The sequence below is a fragment of the Antechinus flavipes genome, chromosome 4, assembly GCF_016432865.1.
Source record: "Antechinus flavipes isolate AdamAnt ecotype Samford, QLD, Australia chromosome 4, AdamAnt_v2, whole genome shotgun sequence".
NCBI classification, from domain to species: Eukaryota; Metazoa; Chordata; class Mammalia; order Dasyuromorphia; family Dasyuridae; genus Antechinus; species Antechinus flavipes.
In genome coordinates this window covers 353,246,256-353,264,066 of record NC_067401.1, presented here as the reverse complement: position 1 = coordinate 353,264,066, position 17,811 = coordinate 353,246,256, and the positions used below count along the sequence as shown (strand labels likewise).

Genomic DNA, 17,811 nt, shown 5'->3' with positions numbered 1-17,811 from the left:
TAGAAAGCATTCAAGATTTTCTTCTGTTTCTTTTAATACTATTTTGGGGGTGACCCTGAGAGACAGTGTGGTAGAGTGGGTAGATGGCTAGTTCCAGTTCTGACACTGTCACATCTTGTGTTTCAAACTACTAAAAGTGTCACTGCCCTGGATGCTCCCTTCGACTTTCAGGTCCAGATCTCTACCAAAGAGGGCTTTTCCAGCTCTAATTCTTTATATGTATGAAAATATAGGTTTGAACAAACAAAACAAAAAATAAAGAGCATTTACTAATTTACTTATTGATCCTTATTTACATTACATAAGTAGCCCATTCTTTTCCCAAATATCTAGCTATATTTGCATCAATATATCTATGTCCTAGGTGGTATAGACAAGAGTATTGAGCCTGGAATCATGAGACCCTGAGTTCAATCCCAGTCCTAAGCATTTATTAGCTATGGGATCTTGTACAAGACATTCTTTTTGCCTTAAGTTTTCTTACTGTAAAAAGGGGACAATAATAGCATTTGCATCCTAGGATTGCTATAAAAATCAAATAGATAATATTTGTAAAGTGCTTAAGACAGTCTCAGACACAGAGTAAGGACTATATAAATGCTAGCTATTATTATTATTGTTAAGTCATTTTGGACCAAGATGTAATCTACATCATCACTTGCTATTTACCAGCAGTTCTCAAAATATGTTCCAGCAACCCCTGGAGATTTTTAAGACCCTTTTAAGGGATCCACATGATCAAATTTATTTTCATAAATAATATTTCATAAATTTCAAAAAATTCATAAATAATATTAAACTTTAAATTTCTAATATGGTATTTTATCACTCTATTATTTCTCTCTCTCCCCCTCACCTTGTATAATATATAGAAGTGACACAAACAAAAGCTCAGTTTTTAAGGGTGTAAAGCAAAGTTTCTTAAACTGTTGGTTGCTTTCCTATATGGAGTCATTTAGCTGAATGAGGGAGTCACATAATTACGATTTATTATCAGTAAATGCTGCATTTCAATATCTGTTTTATATATCTATATACCTGGAGGTGCATAGAAATTTCTTGGTGAGTGTAATGTCTGGGCTAGCTTTCTGGAGGATCTCCGGAATCAGCCTAGGTCTTAGTGTAGGAGTGAAGTAGGCAGGAGAGCCACCAGAAGTATGATCAAAGATTGAATGTCTCATTTCCAGTCCTCTCACTCCTTAAATACCTTGGTATGATTACATCATTACAACACACTAAGTATGTGTGAACTAGAGAACCACCATCTCATTAATCACATTGAATTAACACTCTGCTGTAAATATCTTTGCTTCAAGTATACTTTTCCCAGAGTTCCCCAAAATCTGCGGACCTCTACAGGTGAGAAGGGTTCTTGAGTAGAAAAAGTTTAACAAGCCTTGGTGTAATGGGATCCTGAGACTAAAAAGTTTGAGAATCAATGTTATATGCCTCAATAAAACAGAAACTTTTACTGACAGATCACAAATCCTTGAAGAACTGAAATAAAGTACTCAGGTTCCAAAAGCTGATTGTACAAATACAAAAGAAAGGATTCCAAACTTGGTAGCAGTTCCTGTGAAAAGCACCCCTATGTATGTATATATAAATAGGCATATATATATATATGTATATATAAATAGGCATATATATATGCGCCAAAATCTGTTACATATATGTGTGTGTGTGTGTGTGTGTGTGTGTGTGTGTAACAGATTTTGTTTTTGAAACAATTTTTGATTAAGGGGATAAGAGAAAAAAGAAGAACAAAGCATCAAAGAGACGATACATTTAAGGGTTATACATCAATGCTTCAAATTTAGGTCATTGTAAAGATCAGCTTCAGAAAACTTCTGTCATTTTTTTATTACCACTTACAAGCAGATAACATCAGAATATAATTATTGGTCCTCTCATCTATAAAGAATAGTAAAGAAGCATACACAGATATGTTTTGTTGTGATCTAGTTCAGATGTTAGGAGTTCAAATGTTGGAGTTCTCTCTGGGTGCCTTCCCTGGAATCAGGATTTTGTCGGTCCCTGTTCGGGCGCCAAAATGTGGTGAGCTTTTTCTTCTCAAAACACAGCCAGGTGATAAAAGTTCAGATCTTTTATTATCTCCAATATAGCCCGGTTAGCTTAGAGGCCTATCTCTCTGCTTGGTTCCAAGAGCTCTCTCCGAATGTTGCCAAATCCAAATCTGGTCCTTCAGCCTCTGCCTCTGCTTTCTTCAGCCTCCAGCCAGCTCCATTCTTCATGTCATTCCAGTGAAATCTCTCAAAGTGCTCTGTATCTGTTTCTTTTATACAAGAGGAATTGTGGGATACGAGAGAGAGGGATTATGGGTTTTCTCCCATAGTGCTCTCTGGCCCAAAGAGCTTCAAGGGAGGTGTGAACTCATTGAACTCCAATGAGTAAAGGTGTGAACACAAGCCTTGTATTAATTAGTTCTACTTAGTACCTTGTTTCAGGTTCTGCCCAAAATATCTTCTTGTAAGATTAGATCAACTCTAATTAGTTAGCAGTTAGTAAGGATTCCAACAATGTTTGATATACAAATTATAAATACATAAGTATATAAATGACCATATTCTAATTTTTAGCGTAGTATAGTTGATTTGGGTTGTGGTAGTAATGGTTTGTTTTTTCACATTTGTCTTACTTGATTAGATTGCAAGATATTTCAGGGAACAGAGTATGTCTTATGTTTACATCTTCCTCAGCACCTAAACCAGTGCTTTTACATCATGTGTAGAGGACCACAGATAGTAGGGGAACTCTGGGAAAGGTATACTTGAAGCAAGGATACTTACAGCAGGGTGTTTACTCAATGTGATTGATGAAGTAATGGTTCTCTAGTTCACATATACTTAGAGTGATATAATGATGTAATCACTGTAGTTTGATATAATGATGTAATCACTCTAGTTGGCATATAGTTAGTGTGATGTTATGACATAATCAGACTGAGGTTTTTTGGGCTGAGAGGACTGGAGAGCTCAATCCCAGACTCAGATAAGAACGAGGACTCGGACACAGGGGAGACACAAAACAAAGACAGAAACAGAAATCCTCCTGGTGGCTCTCCTGCTTCATCACTCCTACACCTAAGACCAAAGCTCATCCAGAGATCCTCCAGAGAGCTAGTTTGGACATTATATTTTGGCCCCTAAACGTGGGGCCCTAAACATGAGGCTCTAGATGAAGGAATTACACTCAGCAGTTCAACTGATAGGATCGTAAGCTCAGTGGAGAAGTCCCTGTGACCCAGAAATAGGGTGAGAACAAAAAGAGATAAGCAGGGAAACTTTGGTAAGAGCTAAACTAGTTACTTTCATTTTTCAGTTGAATGGGGCAAAAATTAAGAGCCTCACACAAACCTGAAGGGAGTATGTAGCATGCATAGTTAGGTTAATAAAGAAGCAAAGTTTGCTGGTAACTTGGAAGCAGATCACTGGACTCAAATATATTAGAGTACATGTCTCCTTGGTTTTCTAAGGAAGAAAAATTAGAGCCAGATATGTGGAAAATAGTGGGAGGGCAACTAATTGAATATTATAAAGCTATGAGTCTTAATTCAATTCCTGAGGAAACATTTCTTATGTACAATATAATACAATTGGTTTTAAAGAAGCCCGCAAATTCTAAAGAAAGGAAAAATTTTAATATGGATAGCCAAACAAGGAAGTATGAGGAGAAAGAGCAGGAGAAGGGGGATGGTACTTACAAAGCAGCTGAAAGGCAAGGCATGCAGAGTTGGATAAGAAAGGAGTTAAGTAACTTAAATACACTGCTAATGAGCTTAAAGAGTGGGGTGCTTCTCACTTTCACAGTTCAGTTTCACTTCCGCCCATACCTAGCAGGTTCCCTTAGGGCATTCCCTATCTCCTGACCCTCCTCCCTCAATATCACCTTTGTGGGCAGAGGAAAGAAGAGGAGTGGGAGAGGAAGTGACATCATCAGTACCCCCCATGTAGCAGCTTTGTCCACCCCCATGACAATTACAAAAGGCATTAAAGCTAAAGGGGAAGGATAGGATACATCTGATTTGAGAATAGACACATACCCTGTGATTAAGAGTTTGACTCCTCAGGTCAAGAAAGAAGAAGATACACTCCTTTTAATCTGGAAATTATCAGAGATCTGAAAAAAGCTTGTACTCTTTATGGGTCTACATCATCTTATGTTAAAATGGTATTAATTTGGCTTTTGAAATTTTAACCTCTAATGATTGGAAATCTATAGCAAGGACATGTTTAGAACCTGGACAAAACTTGTTGTCGCTTTCTGAATATAGTGAACTCTATAGGATACAAGCCCAATGAAATAGGCAACCTTTGATCAATTATCAGGTATAGGTCCTTATGCAGACACTTTAGCACTAGTTAATTACTTTATAGCAGTATATGAGGCAAATTGCTTCTATTGCTATCAAAACATGGGGCACCCTCCCAGGAAGACAAGATAGAGGGGAAGCCTTCACGAAAATAGCCCAAGGTTCAAATGAATCCTTTGCTGATTTCGTGGGATATCTGCAGCATATGAACTATTAGTGAAAATGCAGCAACAGAAATTATGATAAGACAACTTGCTCAAGAAAATGTTAATGAGGTTTGTAGAAGAATTATACTAGGACTACAAAAGGATGCCCCTTTAGAGGAGATCATAAGATACTTTGCCACAGTGGGCACAAATACCTTTTATACCCAAGCTATGATGCAGACTCCCCAAGATCTGAATATGGGAAGACAGGGTCTTTTTTGGCAAGAGACTTCCTGAGAGACTCATCAATGCTTTCAATGTGGTAATTTAGGGCATTTGAAAGCTCAATGTTGACATAAAGACAGAGTAAGAAAATAAGGTGGGAGAACAAGACGCAAAACCCCAGGTCCAAAATGCAATAGAGATTTCCATTGGGCATCAGAATGTAAATTGACTCAAAGAAATAGAAAGTGGGGCTCAGCTCCAGGACCCTAGGCAAAAAACACTTGTGACATTATGGCAGTAGATGTTACACACAGAGAGTCTCTAGAAGTTCAGTACTTCTAACATGATCAATCAGCCGAGAAGCAATCTGATGGGAAAAAGGGATTACTATTGGGGAGAATAGAGCAGAATGCAGCTGCATTCTACTGAAATACCCCCTGGAGAGGTGAAATCTGTCCCTTCCGGCCTATGGATCCTTTGCCTTCAGGCACAGTAGGCTTGACCATTTCGCCTCCTGAGAGTGTTTAAAAACAGTGTCTATCCATACATTGATAGGAGAAACTGGGGAATGTGTAGCTAACATCCCAGTCACTAATACAGGTAGACAATGTGTGACTTATCACCCAGGAGCAGTAGTAGTAGTAGTAGTAGTAGTAGTAGTAGTAGTTTACTGATACAGACTCCTGATAGGCAATCTGGTGATATTTATCCAGATTTTGACTCCCAGCAACAGAATCCATAAATATTCTAGATCACAGCTATTACAGCTGAGTGATCTATGCTCACTATCTTTGTAAATGGCATACCACTGAAAGGGTTTCTAGACACAGGTGTAGATCATAGTCATTAGAGGTGCCAGCTGATCCAGTCATTTGCAAAAGATTAAGGCAGACACCCTTATGTCTGCCATAAAAGGATCATAAAAGCAGCTGAAGTTAGTGCTACCCTTTGAGATGAATATTTAAAGGTAAAACAGGAGTTTTTATTCCTTTTGTAGTTAAAAAAATTCTCCATCAATCTATGGGGAAGAGACATCTTACAAAAGGATTATACTTGAATACTTCCCGCTTTTTAGGCAAGGCTCGGGTTGAAGGCCTGCCAAAACTCTCACCTGTTCCTATTCAGTGGAAAACTGATACATCAGTGTGAATAGAACAGTGGCTCTTAGCTAGTGAAAAAATCCAGGCCTTATTAGATACAGTATAGGAGCAACTTGACCAAGGACAATTACAATCTTCTCCAAGTCCTTGAAATTCCCCTATATTTGCTATACAAAAGAAATCTGGGAAAAGGAGGATGTTGACTGATTTAAGAAAAGTAAATGAACAGATGGAAACTATGGCTTCCAAAACCAATTGTATTACATTACATGGATGATATATTAGGATGTGCACCTGAGCAAATGTTAGAAGCATGTCTACAAAACACCACAGAAACACTAAGGAACTACAAATTGCATAGAGGTCGAGAAAAAATTCAAAGATATGCTCCTTTTCAATATTTAGAATGTGAAGTGGACCCTAAAGTGCTTACAGTACAAAAACTTTCCTTAAGAACAGAGAAGCTAAACACCTTAAATGACTTTCAGAAATTAATAGGAGATATCCAAGGGATGCATCCAGTGTTAGGCTTGACTACCTATCAATTGCAATCTCTGTATGACATTTTAAGGGAGACAGTGCTTTAAACTCACCACATCAGCTTACAAAAGAAGCTCAAGAGGCTTTGAGAGAAGTTGAACTGGCTCTATCTAATGTGGTTGAAAGAGTCACTCAAAAACCCTTGGAAATATCAATTTTTGCTACAAAAGAGACATCTACAGCAGTCCTTCATCAAGGAGTCAGTGTGATAGAATGGGTGAACCTCCCCATACAACCAGAACAAAGTCTTACTCCTTGCCTACTGCTTGTGGCTAGAGTTTTATTAAAGGCTATTAAGTGAGCAATACAATTATCTGGAATAAGACCTGATAAGATGTACACTTTTTATACCAATGCACAAATTAATGTATGCTGTGAAACCATCCCAGAGTAGCAAATTTTATTGGCCACAATTCAAAATTTTACATGGGTCTCCATTAAAGATAACCCAACTATTACATAATTGGCAATGGATTTTTGAATAAAAGCTTTCTAAGGTTCCTCTTAAAAGACCAACTACCTTTACAGATGCATCCAAATATAACATTTGTGCTGTATACTCTCATGACTTAACTATAGAGTAATCAGCAGACTTTTCAATCCACTCAGCAGAATGAATTGTATGCAATCATTCCAGCTCTTACATTTTATCTAGGAGATAAAAATATAATATCTGATTTGGCCTATTCAGTAGGTGTGGTGCAAAGAATTGCCACAAGCCCAAATAAAATTTGTAGTTTCTAAGGAACTTCAAGAGCAAGTGAGAAAGCTTCCAAGTAAGATTTATATCTTGCATGTCCACTCTTACAGTGGACTTCCAGGTCCTATTTTTGATGGTAATTCAAAGCCAGATAGCCTTCTAACCATATTGGCCAATACTCCTTTATTTCAAGAAGCCCAAGAATCTCATTCTAAATATCCTCAGGCTGCTCGAGCTTCATGTTTGCAATTTGAGATAACAAAAGAGGAAGCTAGGAGCATAGTAAAAACCTGTACCGCTTGCCTTCCTTTCCACGCTCCTATAGAGGGAAGAACCCTTGTGGTTTGAGACCCAATGAAATCTGGCAAATGGATGTGACTCATTATAAATTTTCGGTCATCTGTTTTTATCCATGTTGTAGTAACCCCCTTTTCAGCATTTACTTTTGCAATACCAGCAGCAAAAAAGATAGCCCAAGTGATCACTGAATTCTTTATACAAGCATTTGCAATTATGGGTGTGCCACAAGCAATAAAAACAGATAATGGACCTACATATGCTTCCAAACATTTTACACACTTTGGTACACAGTATCGGATTTTATACACCACTGGCATAATTTTTAATCCTCAAACATAGGCAATAATAGAGAGGAAAAACAGAGACATCAAGATCCTCCTCCAAAAACAAAAGAAAGGAGGAGCCACAGGTAATCCTAGACAACTTTTGAATTTAACTCTTTATACTATTATTATTATTATTTTTTTATAAAGATGCACTGGCTCTGACAGACAAGTTTTATGACCCACTGGAATTGTAGTGTCCAGTGCGAACAACTCCACTATCTTTACATAATTTCCAGGTGATGTGGAAAGACCCAGAAAGTGGTGTATGGAAGTGACCAGATAGGTTAACTGCATGGGGGACAGAGTTTGCTTGTATCTCTACAAGTGGAGAAGGAACCAGATGGGTGCCAACAAGCCATATTGGCCTTATCTATTGGAGAGAGATGGAGCAGACCCTTGAAACAAATGAGAAGACCCAGAAACATTGGGTGGTTTCATCTCTGACTACATGTGCCACTGAAAAAGCATGGCTGTTAACCCAATGTGTACAGCAATTGACTCATGAACATCAAAAATTGTTGTTAAGACTGCTGCCCACTTCCGGTTAAGATGGCAGAGAGGAGGCACACAGCTGTGTAGCTCCATGCTTTCTCTCACTATCCATTTCATTACAAGCCTCTGAATTAATGCTTGACTGAAAAAAAACCCACAAATAATTACCAAGAGAAGCCATCCTTGAGATTCGCCAAGAAAGGTCTGTTTTTACTGGAGGGCTGGGACGGGTTTAGATCGGGCGCAGGTGGCGGGCAGCGGCAGTGAGAGCACGGGAGCAGACTGGAGAGGGGGTGGGGAGTGATCACAGCCGTCTCTGTGGGGAGAGCTTTGCTACAGGACTGGATACTTTGCCCTGGCAGCAAGTCAGCAGCCCAGCAGAGAAGCTAAAAACACCGGGAGTGAAGAATACAACCCCAAACAGCTGGAGTCTCTCGGGACCTGGCGGCCCCTCCCCTCCCCCCCCACGGTGACTCAGCATGCTCTCGGATCTCAGAGCGCAGGCGCAGCACAGTAGGGCTAGTGCCTCACTGCTGCCACCCACAGTCTGTAGAGGAAGCTCGGTAACACCACCCAGCCCCTCTCCCAAAGAAAGACTCCAGTTTTTTCTTTTTTTCTTTGCTAGTTTGTCTTTAGTCTGTCTGTTAGACAGAATGAGCAAGAAACTGAAGAGGACTTTAACCCTTGACAGCTTCTATACAGATAGAGAGCAGACTCTAAATCCTGAGGAGACTAAAAACAGACAGTCTCCAGGTGAATCCCCAAAGGAGGAGATCATCTCTTCCTCAGCACAGATGAATCTCATGGAGGAAATTAAAAAGGCTCTCACAAGAGAGCTAGAAGAAAAGTGGGAAAAGCAGAGTGAGGCTTGGCAAAAGGAGAGGGAGGCTTGGGAAAAGGAGAGGGAGGCTTGGCAAAAGAGCCTGGAGAAGTCAGTTAAAGAAAGAATGGATAAAGAAATAAAATCCTTGAAAAATAGGATTGGTGAACTGGAAACAGAAAATAGCTCTCTAAAAAACAAAATTGGCGGAATGGAAAAAAATTCCACAGAACAAAAGAACTCAATGGGACAATTAGAAAAAGATTTTTAAAAAGTGAGTGAAGAAAATACTTCACTGAAAATCAGAATTGAACAATTGGAATTGAATGACTCGAGGAGACAAGAAGAATCAGTCAAGCAAATCCAAAAAAATCAAACAATGGAAAAGAATGTGAAATACCTTCTGGGGAAGACAACAGACCTGGAAAACAGATCCAGGAGAGACAATCTGAGAATCATTGGACTCCCAGAAAAGCATGATGAAAAAAAGAGCCTGGACACTATTTTCCAGGAAATTATCAAAGAGAACTGCCCAGAAGTCATAGGAACAGAGGAAAAAATAAACATTGAAGGGATTCATCGATCACCCACTGAAAGGGATCCTAAAATCAAAACACCAAGATAGTGGCCAAATGCCAGAACCCTCAGACGAAGGAAAAAATATTGCAAGCTGCTAGAAAAACCCAATTCAAGTATCAAGGAGCCACAATAAGGATCACCAGGATCTGGCAGCATCCACATTAAAAGATCGAAGGGCCTGGAATATGATATACCGAAAGGCTAAGGAACTTGGTATGCAACCAAAAATAACTTACCCAGCTAGAATGAGCATCTTTTTCCAGGGAAGAAGATGGACATTCAACGAAGTAAGTGAATTTCACCTATTTTTGATGAAAAAGCCAGAACTTAACAAAAAGTTTGATCTACAAATATAGAACTCAAGAGAAATCTAAAAAGGTAAAGATTAATCTTGGGAACTATATTTTGACTATATAGATGTATAAAGAATACATGTATACCTTGTTCTAGAAACTGATGTGGAAAGGACATTGTACCAGAAAAAGGGTAAAGTGGGGGTAGTACATCTCATGAAGAGGCATAGGAAACCTATTATATCTAAGAGAAAGAATGGAGGGGGATGAATATAGTGGGTATCTTACTGCCTTCAGAATTGGCTTTAAGTGAAAAATCTTAAGACATATTCAATCTATGGTGAAACTTCTCCCACCTCATTGAAAAGTGAGAAGGGAAAAGTGAAAAGGGAAGGAATAAGCTAAGCGGAAGGGAATATGGAAACTGGGAGGGAAAGGGGTAAGATAGGGGGAGGAACTCTAAGGCGGGGGGAGGGACCCTAAAAAGGGAAGGCTGTGAGAAGCAAATGGTGCTCACAAGCTTAATACTGGGAAGGGGGGTAAAGGGGAAAGAAGGGAGAAAATCATAAACCGGGGTTAACAAGATGGCAAGTAATACAGAATTGGTCATTCTAACCATAAATGTGAACAGGGTAAACTCCCCCATAAAGAGGAAGCGGTTAGCAGAATAGATTAAAAGCCAGAATCCTACAATATATTGTTTATAGGAAACACACCTGAAACGGGGAGATACATGCAGGTTAAAGGTAAAAGGTTGGAACAAAATCTACTATGCTTCAGGTGAAGTCAAAAAAGCAGGGGTAGCCATCCTGATCTCAGATCAAGCTAAAGCAAAAATTGATCTAATTAAAAGAGATAAGGAAGGGCACTATATCTTGCTAAAGGGTAGCATGGATAATGAAGCACTATCTATATTAAACATATATGCACCAAGTGGGGTAGCATCTAAATTCTTAAAAGAGAAATTAAGAGAGCTGCAAGAAGAAATAGACAGTAAAACTATAATAGTGGGAGATCTAAACCTTGCACTCTCAGAATTAGATAAATCAAACCACAAAATAAATAAGAAAGAAGTCAAAGAGGTAAATAGAATACTAGAAAAGTTAGATATGATAGATCTCTGGAGAAAATGTAATGGAGACAGAAAGGAATACACTTTCTTTTCAGCAGTTCGTGGAGCCTATACAAAAATTGACCATATATTAGGACATAAAAACCTCAAACTCAAATTCAGTAAGGCAGAAATAGTAAATGTATCCTTTTCAGACCACGATGCAATGAAAATTACATTCAACAAAAAGCCAGGGGGAAGTAGACCAAAAAATAATTGGAAACTAAATAATCTCATACTAAAGAATGATTGGGTGAAACAGCAAATCATAGACATAATTAATAACTTCACCCAAGAAAACGATAATAATGAGACATCATACCAAAATCTATGGGATGCAGCCAAAGCGGTAATAAGAGGAAATTTCATATCTCTAGAGGCCTATCTGTATAAAATAGAGAAAGAGAAGGTCAATGAATTGGGCTTGCAACTAAAAATGCTAGAAAAGAAACAAAATAAAAACCCCCAGTCAAACAGTAAACTTGAAATTCTAAAAATAAAAGGAGAGATCAATAAAATTGAAAGTAAAAAAACTATTGAATTAATTAATAAAACTAAGAGTTGGTTCTATGAAAAAACCAACAAAATAGACAAACCCTTAGTAAATCTGATTTAAAAAAGGAAAGAGGAAAATCAAATTGTTAGTCTTAAAAATGAAAAGGGAGAACTCGCCACTAACGAAGAGGAAATTAGAGCAATAATTAGGAGTTACTTTGCCCAACTTTATGCCAATAAATTCGACAACTTAAATGAAATAGAAAAATACCTCCAAAAATATAGCTTGCCCAAACTAACAGAGGAAGAAATAAATATCCTAAACAGTCCCATCTCAGAAAAAGAAATAGAACAAACTATCAATCAACTCCCTAAGAAAAAATCCCCAGGACCAGATGGATTTACATGTGAATTCTACCAAACATTTAAAGAACAATTAACTCCAATGCTAAATAAACTATTTGAAAAAATAGGGATTGAAGGAGTCCTACCAAACTCCTTTTATGACACAGACATGGTACTGATACCTAAACCAGGTAGGCTGAAAACAGAGAAAGAAAATTATAGACCAATCTCCCTAATGAATATTGATGCTAAAATCTTAAATAAAATATTAGCAAAAAGATTACAGAAAATCATCCCCAGGATAATTCACTATGACCAAGTAGGATTTATACTAGGAATGCAGGGCTGGTTCAATATTAGGAAAACTATTAGCATAATTGACTACATCAATAACCAAACAAACAAAAACCATATGATCATCTCAATAGATGCAGAAAAAGCATTTGATAAAATCCAACATCCATTCTTAATAAAAACACTTGAGAGCATAGGAATAAATGGACTTTTCCTTAAAATAGTCAGGAGCATATATTTAAAACCATCAGTAAGTATCATATGCAATGGGGAAAAACTGGAACCTTTCCCAGTAAGATCTGGAGTGAAGCAAGGTTGCCCACTATCACCATTATTATTTAATATCATATTGGAAACACTAGCCTCAGCAATAAGAGTCGAGAAAGATATTAAAGGAATTAGAGTAGGCAATGAGGAAACCAAACTATCACTCTTTGCAGATAATATGATGGTATACCTAGAGAACCCCAGAGATTCTACTAAAAAGCTATTAGAAATAATTCATAATTTTAGCAAAGTAGCTGGCTACAAAATAAATCCCCATAAATCCTCAGCATTTTTATACATCACCAATAAAACCCAACAGCAAGAGATACAGAGAGAAATTCCATTCAGAATAACTGTTGATACCATAAAATATTTGGGAATCTATCTACCAAAGGAAAGTCAGGAATTATATGAGCAAAATTACTAAAAAAGTCTCCACACAAATAAAGTCAGACTTAAATAATTGGGAAAATATTAAATGCTCTTGGATTGGCCAAGCGAACATAATAAAGATGACAATACTCCCTAAACTAATCCATTTATTTAGTGCTATACCAATCAGACTTCCAAGAAAATATTTTAATGATCTAGAAAAAATAACAACAAAATTCATATGGAACAATAAAAAGTTGAGAATCTCAAGGGAATTAATGAAAAAAAAAATCAAATGAAGGTGGCCTAGCTGTACCTGATCTAAAATTATATTATAAAACAGCAGTCACCAAAACCATTTGGTATTGGCTAAGAAATAGATTAGTGGATCAGTGGAAAAGGTTAGGTTCACAAGACAGAATAGTCAACTATAGCAATCTAGTGTTTGACAAACCCAAAGCCCCTAACTTCCAGGATAAGAATTCATTATTTGATAAAAACTGCTGGGATAATTGGAAATTAGTATGGCAGAAATTAGACATGGACCCACACTTAACACCATATACCAAGATAAGATCAAAATGGGTCCACGACCTAGGCATAAAGAACGAGATTATAAATAAATTAGAGGAACATAGCATAGTTTATCTCTCAGACTTGTGGAGGAGAAAGAAATTTGTGACCAAAGATGAACTAGAAACCATTACTGATCACAAAATAGAAAATTTTGATTACATCAAATTAAAAAGCCTTTGTACAAACAAAAGTAATGCAAATAAGATTAGAAGGGAAGCAACAAACTGGGAAAATATCTTCACAGTTAAAGGTTCTGATAAAGGCCTCATTTCCAAAATATATAGAGAACTGACTCAAATTTATAAGAAATCAAGCCATTCTCCAATTGATAAATGGTCAAAGGATATGAACAGACAATTTTCAGAGGATGAAATTGAAACTATTACCACTCATATGAAAGAGTGTTCCAAATCATTATTGATCAGAGAAATGCAAATTAAGACAACTCTGAGATACCAGTACACACCTGTCAGATTGGCTAAGATGACAGGAAAAAATAATGATGAATGTTGGAGGGGATGCGGGAAAACTGGTACACTAATGCATTGTTGGTGGAGTTGTGAACGAATCCAACCATTCTGGAGAGCAATCTGGAATTATGCCCAAAAAATTATCAAATTGTGCATACCCTTTGATACAGCAGTGTTTCCATTGGGCTTATATCCCAAAGAAATACTAAAGAAGGGAAAGGGACCTGTATGTGCCAAAATGTTTGTAGCAGCCCTATTTGTAGTGGCTAGAAACTGGAAAATGAATGGATGCCCATCAATTGGAGAATGGTATATGAATGTTATGGAATATTATTGTTCTGTAAGAAATGACCAGCAGGATGAATACAGAGAGGACTGGCGAGACTTACATGAACTGATGCTAAGTGAAATGAGCAGAACCAGGAGATTATACACTTCGACAACGATATTGTATGAGGACATATTTTGATGGAAATAGATTTCTTTGACAAAGAGACCTTGAGTTTCAATTGATAAATGATGGACAGAAGCAGCTACACCCAAAGAAAGAACACTGGGAAACGAATGTGAACTATCTGCTTTTTTATTTTTCTTCCCGGGTTATTTATACCTTCTGAATCCAATTCTCCCTGTGCAACAAGAGAACTGTTTGGTTCTGCAAACATATATTGTATCTAGGATATACTGCAACATATCCAACATATATAGGATTGCTTGCCATCTAGGGGAGGGGGTGGAGGGAGGGAGGGGAAAAATCGGAACAGAAGCGAGTGCAAGGGATAATGTTGTAAAAAAAATTACCCTGGCATGGATTCTGTCAATATAAAGTAATTATTAAATAAAAATTAAAAAAAAAATAAGACTGCTGCAGGACTTCAAAATCTGCAGGAATCATTAGATTCCCTGACACATGAAGTAATGGACAATAGGTTGGTTTGGGGCTGCTGAAGGAGGTATATGTATGATTGTTATTTATATACCCTCCTTCTAGGACTTATGGACATGTATAATTCCTCATGTTGATTCATGTTGTTTGTCACTACTAGCCTGTATTACTATGTACTTGTGTAATACCTCCCATGCTGATGGATTTATGTATACCTGTTTCAATTAAGACCCTTCAGCCCAGAGGAAACTTGCTAACAATATCTGATTTGGCTCCCCATTTCCTTTTGGTGCCCACTTCCCTTCCTGAGAACTCAGGAGGGCATGACCACCTAAAATAAAAGAAAGGGGGAGATGTAGATAATGGGGAACTCTGGGAAAGGTATACTTGAAGCAAGGATACTTACAGCAGAGTGTTTACTCAGTATGATTGATGAGATAATTTCTCTAGTTCATATATACTTAGTGTGATATAATCAGACTGAGGTATTTAAGGGCTGAGAGGATTAGAGAGGAGAGCTCAATCTCAGAATCAGACTCAGACTTGGACTCGGACTCGAACACAGAGGAGACTCAAAAGAAGGAGACAAAAACAGAGATCCTCCTGGTGGCTCTCCTGCCTTCATCACTCCTCCACTTAAGACCAAGGCTCATCCAAAGATCCTCCAGAGAGCTAGTCCAGACATTACAATCATGGACAGTCATCAAATGTCTGTTCAATTGGACTGTTGAAAGACAGCAAGACGTTTGTCCTTTTAATAAGTGCAAATTCTTATTTCTATTATTTCATTTATTAACCCTTACTTTCTTATTCATCCTGTTCATGTGTTTAAAATTTCATATACATGTATATATACATATACTGCACATATGTGTAATGTATACATACAGATACAGATACTTTTTTCTTTGATCTGGAAACATGATCTCATTGATTCCTAATTCCTAATAAGGAAATGCACTCCATTAGTGAAGATCAGCAACTTGTCTATAACAAAACACAGTATATCTTGGGGGGCACTGAAAAATTAATTGATTTGCTTATAAACACAGCCTGAAGAGGCCTAAAAATCAGAAGTGGAATTATCTATACTCTAAGTCTTGCCTTCCATTCATGGCTTTTCATATTATGTATGTGTGGATGGATATGTATGCAATGTAAATATATGTGTATGTATACAATTCATATTATATACATGTATACATACATGCATGTAAATGAACATATAAATATATATTTACACATATGCATAAACAATAGTCCTGGGAATACAAAAAACACAAAGATACATAATGTCCATTTATGGGGATAAAAAGACAAGAAGAGATTTGTACTCCTTTTTTTATCTTTATTTAAAAATGTAAAGCTTTCTTCCCTTTCACCTCCTCTCTAAAATATTTGTAAATATCATATATTTTAATAAAACCTGAAATTGGAATAGAAAGCCATGTATTTCATAAGCTTTACTTAATTGACAATAAAGAATAGGTAACTGAGGCAGCTAGGTAGCACAGTGTGGATAGAGCACCAGCCCTGAAATCAGGAAGATCTGAGTTCAAATCTGATCTCAGACACTTAACACTTCATAGCTGTGTGACTCTGGACAAGTCATTTAACCCCAATTGACTCAGCCAAAAAAAAAAAAAAAAAAAGAATAACTGATGTGCAAAATGGCATGTTCTTTTTAAGAGATGCATTTAACAAAAAGAGGACATAAAGAAGAGTAAAGCAGTATAACAATAATAAACTATTTCATAAGAGAAAATGTAAATTAGATTAAAATTCTTTGCATAGAGTTAATTATCTCCTCTTTCTAAAGAAGAAACATGCAATTAGTGATCTAGTAAAGTCTGCCAACTATTTTTTTCAATCTATCCTCATTAACAATCTTTGATACTAGTGACTGCCTTTCCTTTCTCCTTCAAAATTCACTTTTGATTTTTATGACCCTATTCTATTTATCCTTATCTTTTTCGTTGCCACTTTCCTTTCTTCATCTCTTTCCCCAGATGTAAGTATTATCAACTTAACAAATATTTATTAAGTGCAAAGAACTTCAATATAATATCAAAAATAGGATGGTTCCTGCACTCAAAGAATTTACATTCTCCTAAAGCAAGGGTACTTAACTTGGGGAAAACAGAACACATATTTGGGAAGAGGTGAAAATGGATGGAGAAAAAAATCACATCCTTATTTTTACTAAACTTTGGTTTACTCTGTAATCTTATATATTTTATTTTATACATTTAAATACATTGTTCCAAAAAACAGGTTCACTGTCTTTCGCATGCCAGAAAATAACACTTAATAGATTAAGAACTCTTCTACTAGGGCAATATAAACACATAAAACAGTCAATACAAAGTAATTCAAAATAGAAGAGAACAAAATTAACTAGAAGAGAGAGTGGAATCATGAAAAGCTCCATGTTGGAAGGTGCATCTGAGTTGAACTTTAAAGGTAACAAGTCTGCATAAACGAGAAGGGATTTCATTCTAGATGTGGACAAGAGTTTATGTGGCATGTCTGAAGGGAAACAGGAAATAAGACTGGAAAAGAAGATTGTATTTGAGATATGATGGGTCTTAAACATCAGTTTTCCTTTACACTAGAAGCAATAATGAACAGGAGATCATTTGGACACTGTGGGAACGAAAGATCTTAGAGGAGAAAATGGGCTTAAATTTTCTCTTGGTTCTTTTTTGTCTTTTCAAATTCATTGCTCAGTGTCCTCACTCTCAAATTCAATCTCTGTCTGGATGATTCCTTAAACTCCAATCTCTTCCAAATTCTATTTTGCCACTTGAAATTTTCTAATGTATAGTTTCAACTGGGTATTTCATTGGTACCTCAAACTTAATGTGTTGAAACTTAAATTTTTGTTATTTTCCTCAACTCTCCACCCCCAATCCAAGCCACTTTCGCCAATCATATCCGCTGGATATGATTGTACCACTGGATAAATAGTACCACTGTTGTCCTAGACAACCAAAATGGAAAATTCATATTGATCTTTTATTTCAGTTGTCTTTCATATTTAATCATTGAGATCCTGTCAATTGTTACTTTACAACTCTTTCATCCAATCTAACCTTTCCAGTATTTTCCAGTATCTTCACACTATTTTAAGCTATTATT

The 17,811-nt window shown here is 36.9% G+C and overlaps 1 protein-coding gene across 4 annotated transcripts in view; it reads right to left on the bottom strand.

The window, feature by feature from the left end:
* Positions 1 to 17,811, bottom strand: part of PACRG (parkin coregulated) — a 610,416-nt gene that overhangs the window by 579,783 nt on the left and 12,822 nt on the right. The window lies entirely within an intron of this gene.